This window comes from Magnolia sinica, chromosome 2 (assembly GCF_029962835.1).
Source record: "Magnolia sinica isolate HGM2019 chromosome 2, MsV1, whole genome shotgun sequence".
NCBI classification, from domain to species: domain Eukaryota; kingdom Viridiplantae; phylum Streptophyta; class Magnoliopsida; order Magnoliales; family Magnoliaceae; genus Magnolia; species Magnolia sinica.
Window position 1 is genome coordinate 28647391 of NC_080574.1, and position 17655 is coordinate 28665045.

Genomic DNA, 17655 nt, shown 5'->3' on the forward strand with positions numbered 1-17655 from the left:
TTCATATCTTAAAATGATCTCACAAAATGAATGAAGAGCGTAGATACAACACATACATAATAGCAGGGCCACAAAACTTGGTAATGTCAACTCACCACCCACAATATTTAGCAATCCACCTCCCATTGTTGAAGCCTTTGTGGGCCCCCATTATGTTTATTTGTCATCGAATTTCTTTATAAAGTCACCTAAACCTGTACCGAGGGAAGTCACAAATATCAGCTTGATTCAGAACTCTTGCAACCCTAGAAAGTTCTCAATGGTAGGCATTCAACCCTTATGTTCCCTGTGGTGGGGTCCACTTGAGCTTTGGATCGGCTTCCTTTTACGGGGTTCATGCCTTGATATGAGTTGGCAAAATGAATGTTTTGCATGGATAAAAGACATGCATTATGGTGGACCCCAGAGAGTTGGCGACCGTATCTTCAAGCAATTAATCCACATCCATCCAACAGGTGATGGACACACTGGGTGTGGACGCATGGTGACCCACCCACCACAGGCATCCATGTGACTCGATGGAGTGAGATTTGATTAGCATGATTGAAAGTTGTTAGGTCAGGTATGTATTGATGAGCCCATTTGTGATAGGTGCATGTGACCCACTCAAGTCAATCAAATTCCGCCACATTAGGTCACTATGTACATCCATGGTGGCAGTGTCACAACGCAATTCAAGCCTCGGATGCACTCTGTCTAGCCACGTGCCATGTTTCATTCGTGGGACCATGATTTAAAAAAAAGGGAAGTGGATTGCATCCAATGGACCGCCGGACACTTCATCCAAACGATGTCATTTCATGCTGTGTGTTTTTACTTTTTCACGCGAGATTCTACTCACCGTACACATGCATGTGTGGTGCTCTGTGTGCTTTTTCATGGGTTGGGTGCAATGCATTTATAACAGTAATACTCCGCATCCAGTAAAATGATTTTTTATTTTTTTTTTCTTCGGTGAGTCTCATATCTAAAACAAGCACATGTATCGTTTTCATTGGCTGGATCATTTTCATTGGCTTCAGGCAGGGTGCATCCAACGCATTATTAGAATCGATATGCATTCCACATGAATCTTCTTACAACCATAATGTGGCCTAATCAAAATTATTATAAAAAAGTAAGTATTTATTAGAATAAAATATCATTTTTGTTTTTTACAATAACTTTTCAGACTAACAAGAACACATGACGCTCTTTCATTACTCACAATAAAGTTACATGTAGCAATCTATGTCCCATCTCATGCATGTGAGACCATAGCAGAGCACATGCCAAAGGTGCATATTCTTACGCACTTGCATGTCGGGTTAGGGCACATTATGCCCCTCCACATGTGGGCACAAGTGTCAAGTCACATGTGTACGTGGTTTTTGTTTTGATTCCTTTTATTTTGAATATCAAAATTTATAACAATCATATTTTAGGTAAGGGAAATGATACAATACAACTTGCTTGATGGTATGAAAATTTCAAGAAAAAGGAAACTAATAGAATAGAACATATTTTACTATAATATGGTATATTTATCCAAATAGCACGAGACAAACGGCATTCAAAAGCACTTTTTTTTTTTTCTTAAAAGTGCTCTTGAGATGTGACAGACTTCCGAAATTTCGTAGTATGTATCCAAATAACAAGAAGGCAAGCGACATACAAAAGCACCTTTTTTGCTTTGAAAGTGCTCTTTAGCTGCAACAGACCGTGATTCGACAGACGCCCTATTCCGAAATATCATAGTATGGACTCGAGAGACACCCTATTCCGAATGACATATTTTACTGATTCGATAGACACTCTATTACGAAATTTCATATTATATTGTATTGTAGTTGACTGTCTTTCAATAGAGGACTAATAGCTGTGACCGTTGAGAGAGAGAGAGAGAGAGAGAGAGGCTGTCTCCTCTTTTCAGTACCTGAAAGGGTTTTTCTTATATTCGGAGAAGGCTTTATGCTCTTTGTTCTCTTTCTCTAGCTGTATCTCTTGCTTCACTGTTCTTTCTCCTTGAATTTCCATTTCAGTTTCGCTGCATCTATGGGTAAATAATTCTCACTTTTGTGGCGCCTCGTTCAATCTAGGAGTGCAACCAAAGTCGACTACACATAGGTAGTAGACCGTTAAATCCTATAGACTTTTCTGCTACTGAGCCATTGCACCTGAGCATGACAAAAATTGTCCTGAAGGACAGGACCTGATCGTATTGGGCCCACTCCACCAAAGCTGCGAAATCAAAATCATCTACCTGCGGAACTCAGTCTGTCCGTTGGAAGAAGATACACTGCGGACTCACGCCTGTTTTGAAGCTTTAGGCTGGTGGTCAGTTTGGCTGGTGACGGATGCCAGCCAGCCAGCTGGTGTCAAAGCTTCGTACGCCCATCATGATGTATGTGTTTTATTCACACCATCCATTCATTTTTTCAGCTCTCTTTTTTGGCATGAGCTAAAAAATGAGGTAGATTCAAATCTTAGGTGAGCCATATAGTAGAAACAGTGGAGATTGAATGCTTATTAACGAAAACTTTTTGGGGGCTATATGAGTTTTGGATCGAGCTGATATTTGTGCTTATTTTTAATCTAGGTTTGTATGACCTTATCAACAGCGTAGGACACAAATAAACATTAGAATGGAGTTTAGGAAGTTTTTAATGGTGAATGTTGAATCAACGATATTTTCTTGTGGTGTGGTCCATTTGAGATTTTGGATTTACGTCGTTTTTTTACTCATTCCCTAAAATGAGTTGGCAAAATGGATGGATGACATGATAAAACATACATATCATGGTGGGGCCACAAAATTTTGGCACCAGCTAGTTGGCTGGCGTTTCGGTCACTGGCCAAACCGCCTCAGGTGGTCTATTGTTGTCGACCATCCCATTGGGTATATAATCATCCAGTGATGGCGAATTCAAACACCATAGGGTGAACTTCACGTGATAATTCAAACATATCGATGAGCAAGACTCCTATGATATTTAGTACCATTTTCACAAAGGGCGGTGACTCTTTAACGACACACGTGACATATATAGTTGCAAGATGCTTCGAGCCATTGACACATCTGTGGTGGAGCATGATCCAAAAATGACACTTAAGAGATTTTGACCTTTGAATGTGACTGCTCACCATCGACTCCATTTCCATTAATTGATGGCTAGGATTGCTCCATCGGTGTGATCTGAGAGATATGCTCCATCCACAAAATCCTCACAATTTGGATGGTTGGGATAATTGTGTGTAACAAGCACTATCTCTCTATCATTAAAAAAATTTAAAAACTTTTCAATTTTTTAATGGGAAAAGATACTACGAGGTCCACATATTCCTTTCATGGTGGAACTAGACTATAGACCTAAAAAGTATGCCATAGGCTAATATATTGAAACCTTCTTAAATGTTCATAGGACTGGGTTTATACATTTAATCCATCCATTGTGTGTGTCACACTTAGACGAGGGGTCATACCAAATTTCAAGTCATTCCAAAACTCATGCGAGCCCATCTATTCCTTTTAGATATTTTAAGCATTATTTTACAAGCTTCAGATTAGGTGGCCCACCAAAGTCATTAGTTAGATGGTTGAGATTGATCAATCATTGAAATATTAAATACATGCTCAGACCCACAGTTTGGACGGTATGGATGGTTGTAGAGTCTGCCACACAAGGAGGATGAATCACTCCCATTTTTTAATGATTTAACTAACAAGAGATTCGAGCCCTTATCCTTAGCCAGTCCCCCCACGCGGAGCTCTGTTAGAGCTTTTTTTTAAAAAAAATTTCTAAACTTGTACTTAAGAAAAATGCCCATATAAATCGATAAAAGAAAGCAGGCGCATGTTCCCCACAAACACGACACTTTTGTAAGGCTTCGGTGCCATGAAAAACGATAGACCTTTTCTGTAAAAAATAATAATAATCTTGTACTGTTGTACATAAATAAAACAGGGGCGGCTTCAGATCCACCGAAGTGGGTGGATCCTTTGCCGTGGGACCTACCTTGATGGATGTATTTACATCCATGCCCATCCATCTATTTTATCAGTTCATTTTAGGGTATGGCCCAAAAAATGAAATATATCCGAGTCTCAAGACTACACCAAAAGGACGTTAAGAACTTGGGGCTGCAAAAGTTTTGAATCAAGCTGATATTTGTGTTATCCCTTCTGAGAAAGTTTTTAACCGTGAGTACTCAATAATCATTGTGTCCTCTGGTATAGTTCACTTGATATGCTTGATTGTTTTGAATCATGCCTTAAAAAGATCTAACAAAATTGATGGACGGTGCGAATGTAAGTTGCATCATCGTGGGCCCTATAGTCACCTCGGTGGATCCCGGATACACCCAAGCCACGCCTGGATAAAACAGGTATGCTCATGCAATTGTTGGCTGTAAGTTTGTTTTTGGTCACATGTTTTGTGTGTGTGTGTGCGCGTGCGTGCATGCCATAACCAATTGTGCCCAAACACCAAGATAGGTAATTATGTCAAGTATGATAGTATATATCCGAGTTATGAAAAAGGGAACCTCAAGTGCAAACAACGAATATACGGTGAGTGAACCCGGTGACAACCGCAAAGGGTGTCTAAGGTAAGAAGGCATAGCTGCCAAGGGGCAGACAGTATTAAATACTCAAGATGTGGTGAGGCCCTAAAAGGGTGCCACAAACAAAATGACTGGCAAACCAACAGTAGCGAAAACTCAAAATAGTGCTATGGATAAAAACAATCAAAGAAAAAAAATTACAAATTCAGATAGGCACAATTCAAGCAAGGCAAATATGACAACCCTTATATTTTAAGATCTTGCAACCATGCTCAAACTTAAGGACAGAGTTTTCCCTAAAACACTATTTAAGATAACATGACTCCCAAGGAATCAACCTAACCCTGAATTCAAAGCACCAAAATCCAAACCCAGAATTGTACAGGCTGGCCCAACAACTTCTTTTTATTTCATTTCTTTCAAAGATAGTTCTACTGGTTTAAAAATAAATAAAAGTGGGTGTGCATGCATGTAAATAAATAAACACAATATATATATATATATATATATATAGATAGATAGATATCTTTCTCCACATGTTGTGCCATTCCAGTGGTGGGCGTCTCTTTGGAATGTCCAATGTGACAACAACCCTAACCCATTGTCTAGCTAAGTCTCGCTCTTTCTACTCCAATTCTCTAATAAACTGATTAAGGCGATCTCTTTTCCTCAACGGTTACAGATGCGCCCTTCATAATAAAGAGAAGATCGCTACATCGGCTAAAAACACATCCGAAGTTAGACATTGAGCAGCGAGCTCATCTTAATATAAGCTTATCTGGATCGCATTCATTGGATTGTGAGATGACATATTAGATTATTATTTTTTAAGTGTTGCAATAAAAATTGACTCAGATCGTAACCATGACAATCATTAGTAGAAATGAAAGTTAGTCGGACTTGTTTCAAAAATCCAGAAAAAAGAGGCAAAAATAAAAATCGTCAGACGACGCCCAGCCATGAGATCTGGAGGACATCTTCAAAATAAATGGCCTAAAGAATCTTTCAAAAATATTTTGCAATAAAAATATCATGGAATAATATTCTACATGTGTGGATCTCTCTTTAAAATAAAAAATAAAATAAAATAAAATTTTCAAATATACCAACACGTGTGTGACATCCAAGGCATTGGGTAGTCATCCATACTTCCCGGTGGATGCTAATGCAACATTAATAATTTATTTTGGTTTTCTCCGACTCATCAGTCTTCCCCAAGATCACACACATAATATGGGGTGGTTGGCCTGAACTCTTAGTGTTAGTCCAATCATCTTAGAATACGGTGAAATTGCGATTTGTACCGCATTAGTAGAAGCATGAAACTGTTCTTATAGTCTTAAAGGAGGGTGAATAGGACTTTTCAAGTGATTGTACTAAATAAAAACTTTCATTGCCTAACTTAAATTATTTACAAATAAACTTAGTAAGGCAATGTAACTCTAATGGCTTCCAAGCTAGTTAGAAGATCCAATAACATAGGCAGCTTAAGATATTTCAATAAAGCAACTAGCCTATATGATCATAGTGAGCTTGTGTGTCGGAAGTGCTTCCTATCAATCAAATAACATTCATTCAATCTTGTATAAGAATTTAAACATTCAAGCATATATAAGCATGATTAAACAAATGCACAAATGATAATCCCAAACACAGGCATGTATAGTGGTTCGACTACATGCCTACTCTACTCCCGACATCCACACTCAATCCCAGAGTGCACCGGATTTCACTATTGATGGTTTTAAATCCGGTTCACCAACAACATTTACAGTCCTACACTAAGGACACACGTTTAGGCCCATCGGCCAAGGTCTCATACTAGGCACCTACCATTTAGGCCCACCAGCTAAGGTCCCACACAAGGCATCTAAGTTTAAGCCCACCAGCCAAGGTCCCACACAAGGCACTTACGTTTAGGCTCATTGGCCAAGGTCCCACACATGGAACCTACGAGTTTGTTGATAGCAAACTCTTAGCCTAAATATTACACGATGAAAGAGACCAAACTGATAGTTACTTGTCGGATGAGTCCTCTTTTGTAACTTCTTTTCAAGTTGCTTGATCTTCTCGCTTTCGTGCTTGAATCAGCTCCCCGGTGCTCCCCCGATCGCGTCACTTGGATTTACCTGTTGGCTCATCTTCATGATAAAAAATCTTGTATATGATATACCTATAAAGGTGACCAAGGTTACGGGAATTGGTTGAATCACTTATCTAGGATAGTAAGTAGATTTCCTAAGGGATTCAACCTATGGATGCTCTAGAGTATCAAGGAACCAAGGATATTCCTTTTGATTTGATCTTTGTACTCTAGAGAAGGCACGAGTTCATGTTCTTCATTAAATAGGAACTTTGAATACCCATAAAAGTGAAGGATCACAAGAAAGAGAACATAAACTCGTATAGATAGAGTCTAAATGAGCTAGGATAAGCTTGAGATACACTAAAGACTCTATGGTACCTAGATACACTAAAGACTTTATGGTGCCTATTTCTACTAATTTTGCAAGTTGCTACGAGCCATTTTTATAGATAAAAACTTCCAACATATAGAAAACAGTTATAAAACGGCTAAATTACGGTGCTACCGAAGTGACCTTCGGTACCACCCAACTTGCTTCGGTAGTACCGAATTAAATACCCAAGTTGCTATTTGAACACAGTCTATTTCGGTGGTATCAAACTTTGTTCGTTGGTAGCAGTCGGTATCATCGAAATATCCAGTCGATGACACCGAATTATCGTTGTAAGCTTATTGGACTGTTTTGAGCCCCTTCGGTAACACCAAAGCTTTCTTCGATGGTACCGAAGGTGCTATGCGGTGGCACCTTCGTCCTACCGATGTTGGACAGATTTTCTTGTTTTTCCTGTTTTATCCAATAAATTTTTCACCAACTTAGGACTTGCTTAAGCCAAGGCTATAGGTTATAAATATATAGGCTTGGAATTGACTTAAAATAGATGACCTAGGTGGGTTTTCCTATTTGGGTTGAGATCATCTATTTGTAAGATTTAAGATCGTAGAAGCAATCCTTCGTCTTTAATATGGCTTCGATGCTTTTGATCCAATTGCGTCGCCGATCTTCATTTGTCAAGAATTCATCCGACATCAAGATGCAACTAGTCACGTAATTGACAAACATGAGTACAAATAAGTACACTAACATATGAAATATTCACATATGGATTAGCACAACTGCACCCCCCAATAGCGAGAAGATCTTTTGTAACTGAAGTGACAAAGTTAAGAATGAATGCCTCCGAGATGCTAGTATGACTACCACATTGTAATGCGGGAGATCCGTAAAGTTGCAAAATGCACAGGTAATTGCCCATTAAAAATGGTAGGCCTTACAAGGAATCCCGTGGGATCATGCGGGCTTGAAAAACCATCCTTTCATATCAAAGTGTGTTGTCTTTATAAGGTTGTTAAAGTGCAGGGGCTCCACCCACTCACAATCTAGACTCGCAAACTTCTTTAATCACATGCCGATCACGGTGTGAAAGGGTTGCAATTTGATGCCCCGTAAAGCCACAAAATGTATAAGGACAAATTTCAACATTTTTTTCCAACCCTCATGAAATGTCTGAGTTATGATTTTAACCAAGCAAACTTCTCAACTACAATACCATTGCAAAGAAAATACCAGATCACCCTCCATTTAAACCAAAGGTGGGGTGTTCACTCGCTTTGGCATTTGGTTGTATTTTAATCTCTACCAAAGAGGGCCATTTGTAGACACCCCACCATAACTAATGTAATGCCCTGAAAATCGGGGGTCATGCATACACTCGACTCCCGAGTTCCCGAGTATTACTTATAACCGATTTTCATTAATATACGTTTAATCAGGTTTAAATGCGCAGCCTAGAATTTCCTGAAACATGAAACACAACCACACAAGTCTACTGAAATGAAAGAGATTTAGTATATATACATGTCTAAAAATATAAATGGGTCGCATAAGGCGTTGCCCAACAAAAATCACAAAAAGAATGATATATCCAAAAAAATAGAGCTGAGCCCACTGTTCAGCGATCCAAATCTTGCTTATCAAGCCGATGGAGAGCCGCCCATCAGTTAAAAGTACGACAACTCATCCTCCTCGTCAAAACTCGCGCCATCAGGCTCCTCATACTCTGCATCACCTGCATCTACGAGAGAGTCTAGTTGGTGTTTTAAAACACCGTCCCAGAGTGGGAGTGAGTGCTCAACTCAGTAGGTGGTATTAGTCTTAAGTTGTAACGAGCATCAGTTATATTATAAATTTGATGAAAAATAATCATTCATAAACACCTAACTAATCTTATTAATGCGCATGCATGACGGATGATATGATGCATGCCCTCGCCACAACACTCCCTCGAGCGACTCCATCTAACGATCGCATATGACCAACACTCCCTCAGAGCAACCTCGACTGCCGAGTTGCCACCCTAACTAGTGTTATGTAATGTGATCGTGTTAGCAGAGTTCTTAGTTAAGTCCATTCATCCAGCAGGTTGGGGAATCTGATACACCCCACATATTAATGTCTCAACTAGTTGCGATGCCAAGACCCCTTAACGTGCGAGGCCAGGGCACCGCGATCCTTAATCCCATCGGGTTCCTCATCCCTGACTTCAAGCACATGGGGAGTGCTGAGAACTAGGATCGCTCATGGTCACTACGGGGAGGTTCGTCACCCCAGCGTAGGCCGACAGCTCGAACACAATGTCCCATTCCACCATGCCCGGCCCACGAGACGGTGGATCGGCTTTAGGTGGTTATCGATGGGCTACAACGGTGGTAGGGTGTGTCATATTTCATACATGTATGAGCAAACATGGTTAACAAACAAGGTTAGTCAGCCAGTAGATTAGACCACATGAGTTCAAGCAAGTACGTGGTGAAACGATATCGGGTACGAGCGACCCATATAGTCTAACTACTGTCGCCCACACGCACTTGCCCAAATTCATGGGTTTAGCCTCAAGATGATCCTATCAACGGGGCTGCCTTCGCTCTCCTCGTATTCCTGACCAACCCAAGGGTTTGGGTGGTGATTCATAACAAGCCAACTAACAGGATTATCAACTAGCATAAACAACATCATGTTCTCATACTCGTCAACATACAATTCAGAATCTCCTAGCAAGAGAGGCTAACAATATCATGAATAAAGGTGCATATGTGTTGTGTGGGTTGGTGAGGAAGTTAAGCACTTCCCACATCTCATAGAGCCAATTTGCACAAGGATTAATAAGGCATACATGCTATAGGGCAACATCATGTGAAGAAAACCAAAAAAGACATCATCAATTCGTACTAAATCATGTGAGAGGCAAGACCAACATCATATGAGAAAATCAACATGACATACAATTTCAAACAACCCAACAATTCTTAGGTTTTTTCCTAGATTCTCCAAATGCATCATCCAAACAAACAAAATCATTAGACTCATACTACAATTGGTGCTAGGCCACCTAAGGTTAATAGTCCGCACCTTGTGATGTTTCGCCCCATTCATGGTGCTCCTTGGGTTAGAAAATCGAGGAAAATGATTCTTATATCAATTTAGAAGCAATTATGTAAGATTCATGCAATTTATTTTAGAAAAATCTAGGTTGGGGAGTAGGTTTTGTTTCTTATCTTCCAATCACGAATGAGGCGGATTCAGTGGAGGGAAATGATCGACGCTAAGACTTGATTGGAGGAGATCAATGAAGGAGAGCACTAAAACCTCCCCCACCCTACTCTCTCTTCTTCTCTTACTCTCTCTCTCTTCCTCTTTCTCTCTTTTTTTTCTCTAGGGAAAAATCATATGGGGAGAGTGGGTGCCCAAATGAAGCCCTTTTATAATGTTAGATTTGGTGCAAATGGCCCCAAGTGTGGTTTTTACTATACTAAACATATGGAAGGGTTTTTTAACCTCTAGGGCCCACTATGGGGTGTACAAGTCGATATATACCGTATGATAGTTAGCTCTAATGATGATCTACGTATAGATATAATCGGCCCGCCATTTAGATGTGTCAATCAACGGATATGATTAGAAGTCTGTTTAACGGTCATCGATGGTCGATCGGGGCCGTGGCTATACGGATATGAGCAGGAAAATATCCTTACTCCACGTGTAAAGTTTGGTCATAAACCAACGGTCTGAAATCATCAACTTCGTATAAGAGTGGACGACCCAATTCACTTAAGTTTCGACTTTTTCCTTTAGGGTATTTGCACTTCTCATGCACTCGTCCTTTGGCTCAAGTTGAGCGGTTCTATACTGTTCCCAGGTCCGACTCCCGCGATGGACGTCAAGCCCAGTAAAACGGATATTATCCTATAGTTTTGGAATTGGTGGCCCACTAACGAGCGGTCTAAAGCTTGTTTGGAAAATCGAGGCATTTCTGGAATGAATTAGGTATTGAGATTTCTTGTGGTTAATGATTAGGGTTTGGATTAGCTATGTTCATAGTGTGACTTATTTATAACTAGTGAAAGTGGAGATTTGGTCATGATTACTCTAAATCGTCGGTTTTAGGCTAAAAGAGTAACGGGGTTGATTTGGTCTGTTGGTTAATATCCGGGCCTTAGCTGACTCGGCTTTGGTTAGATATTTAATTTGGTTATACTTGTCTTGATTAGTTAGCAATGGGTCGGTTAGATTTGGGCCCTATGTGAGTAAATCATGGGGCTAAACTTGTTGTCCAAATGATCAGGCAGATTCGTTAGCTTCCTACGGTTGATTAAACGGACTTGAGCGGTTCTTTACTAGTACCACCCCTGTATAAACTAACATTTAGTACTAATGGTCATTAAGTGATATTATAAGTTAATTAATAAAAAAAATTCAAGGATTTTTTTTTTGAAAATCCAAAACAGTGAAAATCTAAGATGTTACAACTAAAGTGAAACCCTGATTATCGACTTTTATCAAGGCCCAAAAAAACTCCTACACGACTAGAGACACCCCCCGGACATACTCGTTGAAACATATCAACTACCATCAAGACACGCAGGAGAATGGGCCTGATGTTGTGCATGACCTATCTGTCGCCAGTAGAGCAAAAAAAAATAAATCGAATAACCACTTTCCGTAGCCCCGGGTTTTATGAAACCTTCACAAAACCGAGCATGTAGGAACTGGCCACCCATGGTTGGTTCTATGCATAACCGGCCACCTTTGTGGCTGGTTCGGTGCAAAGTCGATCATGCGCTGGCTGATTCCAAAATTTACAGTGTTGGTCCATTCCGATCATATCATTTGGCAATTGTTGAGCTGGTCTAGCTATGAATTTCCGATCTCTAATTGATCCCTTCGTACCAAAGTTAAGATAAGATCCTAGTGGCTATTTAAAGGGGTCTCCGCAGTGAAAAGAATGGAGGCAGTGAAAACGACAGAGTGGGAGAGCTAGAGGCAAAGTCAGAATAATTGAGTTTCAATAATAGGAAAAACCAAAAAGCTTTATAGAATTCTCCACGTACTTCCTGTCTTTCAATTTTCAACAGTTTCTTCTGTCATTATCAAAAGTTGCTCCCTACTTCGGTTGTGTTACTGTTTCTTTCAATTGAAAAATCAAAAGCCAAAATCAAGCCGAAGTCAATGAGCGTATTTGGAAATTAGGACATCCAACCACCCCTTTTTCAATAAAATAGTGTTTGATTTCCCCATACCCTCTCACATCTCAGATTAAGCCCCATTCCACTCCACACTTCCCCTACACACCTGCATCCACTTGCACTCCTGTATTACTTCCATTTTTTTTTTACTTACGTGCCCCTGTGGGGATTTTATGGATCAGAAAACATGATTTTTAGGAACAACTAAAAATTCATAACCGCACTTGTCTTTAGTTTACTTTTACTTATTTGCGCACTTACCTTGCTTTAGTTCTTTAAATTTTCTGCTTATTTAGGCCCTATGAGTCAATATAATATTATTTTAATTAGCAAGTTCTTAGAAGTCCCTTAAATCCCCTTTAAAAATCGTATGACCCAATAAAGTAGAGACCATGCGATGCACGGGTAGAAAAGGATTCCTAACCCCTTCCTTTTTTATAACGAGACCCCTTATCAGAATCCACGGTGTACATCAACTCATAAGTCACTTGAGTTAAGAATTTTTTGGATTTCTTGCTCTTTAGGCGATTCTACGAACTCTAGCCGACCGTGGATTCCGAAACCTTAATTTGGCTAGTGGTGAATCCAAAATGCTTGAAATATTCAAACATATTTTTCTATTGTTCTTGGCAAATGTATTACACAACCAAGGAAACCGAGAGATTTCGAACAAATCCATTTTCCTACCATCGGAAACCAACGTGCGACATGTTCTGAACCAGAGCGGGGCACCCAACGGGTGCGCCGCAAGTATTCACACATACATACACACTTCGTGGTCCATAAATGTAAATTCCCTCATGTGAAATTAGGAACTTGAAGAAACTCTGAAACTCTAGAAAAATGCACCAGGATTATGCTTGATGCGCAACATTAGTTCGCTACTTGCAGTCACTCCATAGGCGATATTGTCAAAGAGACTTCATGAGTTGATTTCATTGGAGGAGAATACACAAACACGAAAATCTATAATAAAATTGTTTATCGATTTATATTACAGTTGCACGCTTACAACAGACTGTGCTGAAGGGAGGAGAAACTATGAGGACTTGTTCGAGCTTTCTTTGGTGGACGGTGCCACAATAAGGGAGGTGTGGAGAGTGAATCGGTGTGGTTGGATTAGTGTGGATTCTCAAGAAACTGCAGGGGAGGGGGGCTGCTTCGTCTGGGTTGCACTCTTGAAGACGGACATGTCAAGATCTTGTTTCCGATCGACTGAGACACAAATTGTTTAGTTTGAATCCTTTTAGTAAAAAAAGGGGAGGGGATTAATTCATAGGAATTTTAGTCAAGGCAGGTATGGGTGCCTATTTTATGCCTGACATGAGTATGAGTATAATATAAGCACGGGTATTAGTTGTAAGGCATCATCACCGTGGAAATAATGGGCCTTTATACGAAGATTTTTAACATGGAAATTAGGCTAGCCTGCTAATGTAGTGGGAGCCTGATTTTCTAGAGAAGGCGATGGGGCCAACCTTTATATGGCATGGATGTCCAACATAACTGGCATGTCGTGGTGAACACTGGAACCAAGCAGGCCCATGCAGGTGACCAACGTTGATTTTTATTTTTATTTTTTCTTTTTACGCATGCACACACACCCCACGCACTCACGCCTTAGCGGGATTTCACACTAATGGATACTCGAACCCTTGACCGGATGTTAAAACTTATAAGAGTCTACCACCGGAGCAAGAGTAAGGATTCGGTGACCAATGTTGATTGTTTCCATTTCACATTAGGTCTCCCAGAGCTAAATTCCTTACCTTTTTATGTCCTATAAGAACGACATTGTAATGGACCACATATACCCGCAGGCATGGGCGCAAGGCCATGTGTTCATTCAGCGTAACGGATATTTCGTGTGTGATATCCTAGCCGTGCATTGTAAGAACCCAAGCTGTTGATTGTACGTTGTTTCTGACACTGGTGGAGCACTCACTACTTTAGCCTGCGCAGGGGAGTTTAGTAGTAGGAAACGGATGGGCCCCACCATGATGTATGTGTTTCATCCATTTTTATAGATAATTTTAGTGCTCAATAGCAAAAATGATAGGGATATAAATCTCAGGTGGACCACACCACAGGAAAACAATATTGATTGAATATCCACCATTAAAATCCTCCTAAGGCCCACTATACTGTTTATTTGACATCCAAAATGTTGATTAGGTCATAAAGACCCAGATGAATGTAAAAAAAACAAAGATCAACTTGATCCAATACATTTGTCTCCCAAAAAGTTTTTAATGGTCGACGTTCATTCAAAACTATTTCCTATAATGTGATTCACTTGAGGTTGGGATATACCTCATTTTTTATCTCATACCATCAAATGATATATAAAAATAGATGGATGGCATGGATGAAACAAATACATTATGGTGGGGCCCACAGAGAACCTACCACCAGCCATTGGCTAGTGGCAGGGGAGCAGCCAATCCATTTCCTCACTAGCGTTTCCCGTACTAGGTTACTTTTACTGGCAGTGAGCGAAGTTGGTAGAACTTAACAAGAGCCGCTCCGTCCATCTGGCACACCCATAGAATCCAAACAATCATGATGATCCAGCTCTTAGGTGGGCGGCACCATGGGAAACAGTTTGGATGGGAAACCCACTGTTAGTTTTATGAAGGCCCACCGTCGTGTTCCAGGTTGTCCAATTAATTAATCCCTGGACCCCACCTTACGGTCAAAATAGGATTGCATTCGTGCCCAATAACTAGGTTTGTCTGCTCATCTATGCAAAATTAATACTTGTATCCTTTGAACGGCTTGAATTACACAGTTTCACTGCCAAACTCTTCATCCATCCATCCCTCAGTGCAAGTATGGCCTCCACCAACTATCGTTAGTCGTAGAAATTGCAGATCCTGAGGCATGAGAGCTTCAACAGCGTCCCTACTTACATGCACGTATGGGACATGCTAGCCATGCATGTGGTGGGTCTTACATTGCAGATGACATAGTGCAAAAACAGTCCAATCCATTCATGGGGTGACCTAATCCATGTGCTGCAAAATGGAATTTTAGTTCTACCCGATGAGAGAGGATTTTCACACCTTGATTACGTCTTGGATGTTCTCAAGCGTGCACAATCTGAATTATATATTATGAAGGTCACCTTGACGGACATCATTTGAGTAGATGATTACATGTATACATGAATTTGGAACATTTTTGGCCTGTTTGGTTTTCCAATTTTAAAGTGTTTGTTTAAATAAGAATTATAAACCACAAATTAAGAGTAAAATTCAAAAGTAAATGGGCAGAATATATTATAATCATTACATGATCACATTATAAAACAATATTAATGTATCAAAATTGTTATGGGTAAATCCGAACCGAGCTGCATCGAGGTTAACTCTGACGTCAAAGAGCAAGGTCTCGTACTGATAAGCTTCAGACCCGAGGTGAGCGTCCGACCCGAGGGCTCTTTTAAAGCTACGACGTCGACCTGGGACTGGGAAGAAGTCTTCACACCTTCTATGAGCAGAACCTCGGAGCGGTGACGATACGCTCGAGCCGATCTGTCCTTTGCAAGAGCTCTCATGAAGGCTTGAAGAACAGTAGACATCGTGCCCCTATTAATCCTACCTCCGACCCAAACCTCTCTACTCAGCATGTCAATGATCCGCTTATTCGTGAGCTCAGGTGGTCGAGTAAGATCCCGGCCATGAAGTCGGCTCTGACGGGAACCTGGTCAACGACAACATTAATAAACAACCTAATAACGCACGACAGGAATAATGCTCTGTGCACGATCTCCAGGTAACTGTTGATGACTGCACATGCGTAGTTCTCGCGCAGTAGCAATTACCGTGCCAAGATTATCGGACACGTTCAAGACGACCTTCAGGTATAAATACGAATAATTTCTACATACGCAAAATCTCTCACCCGAAACCTACCTACACTACTTAGACCCAGATTCCTAGCCTGAGTTTGGCATCGGAGGGTCCCCTGACTCTAGCCGGGGTCTCCTTTGTCCTTCTCCTGTGTAGGCTCATAGGGCTCCACGCGAGTGCTTGGAGCTTGACAAGGGTGAACCAGATTTTTTACACAACATTTTGGCGTCGTCTGTTGGACACAAATAAAAAGACAAGAGAGCTTTACCAAAAATGGCAAGAGGAAAGAAGAAAGCGCTCCCAGTAACAACTATGGAACCTGAGCCGAGCGGCAACCTCACTCGTCTTCGCTACTGCACACTAAGTCGGCAGGGACATCTCAGCGGACCCGAAGCCGAGAAGGTAAATACAGGGCCTTGCAGAGTGAGGTACAAATGTTAAGGGACGAGATCAACCAGATGAAAGAACATCAGGGACAACAACCGGCTCTCAATCGAGAAGAGGTCATCCCAACCATAGTGGATGAGCTAGTGCGTGTAAGTTCGTGTGTTGGAGTGTCCTAGAACTTGTCTACTAGAGCCCCTAGTCCTACTTAGAATGCAACGACTCGGGCCCTGACCTACGTATCAGTTACCTTGGCGTTGGCCTCGACGGACCTTCGTCATGAACTGGAGAGGAGGAGAAGGGGTAAAATGCCTGAGGTTGAATCAGACTCCTTTGTCCTTCTCCTGTGCAGCCCTTCGCGACGCCCGCGCCACTGCCATCTCGACTCGAGGACGGGTACCTGAAGATCTACTACCCTTGAAGGAAAAAACTATGTACGAATCATTTCTACAGGAACAGGTACGCAAAATCTCTCACCTGAAACCTACCCACAATACTTAGACTCAGATTCTTAGCTTGACTTTGGCATCAAAGGGTTCCCTGCTCTAGCCAGAGTCTCTTTAGTCCTTCTCCTGTGCAGGCTTATAGGGCTTGACGCGAGCGCTCAGACCTCGGCGAGGGTGAACCAGATTTTTGCATCAACAAAAATCATTATTATCCATTTACAAAAGTAAATAATCATTATCTACTTACAGCCATTTACCATTATAAATGTTAAATAAAATAGACCTTAAAAGATTGTTCAGTTTCAAGTAAAGTAAATATTAAGAGCATTATAATGATTTTTTTAAATATCCATTTCAATGGAAAGTAAAATGGGGAGGTAAATTAGCTTCGAAAACCAAAATTATATTGTATGGGATTGCATTTGTAAAATCCATGGGCCCCACTATCATGTATGTTTTCGATCCATGCTATCCATCCATTTTACTAGCTTATTTTAGGGCATAAGCCCAAAAATGGCCCCACTATCTTGTAGGGTCAAGTGGACCACATCATAAGGGGTGAGGATAAAGTCCAGAGCATTAAAAACTAAAATTGATACAAGGCACATAGTAATGTGTATCTGTCATCCAACCTATTCATGAGGAAAGAAAGACACGGATGAACTAAAAACACAAATATTAGTTTGATCCAAAACTTTCATGGCCCTAAAAAAGTTTCCAATAGCGGGTGTTCAATTTCCATTACCGTCAGTGGTGTGGTCGTCGTATGCTTTGAATTTGCCTTTGTTTTTAGGTTCATGCTTTGAAATGAGCTGATAAAGTG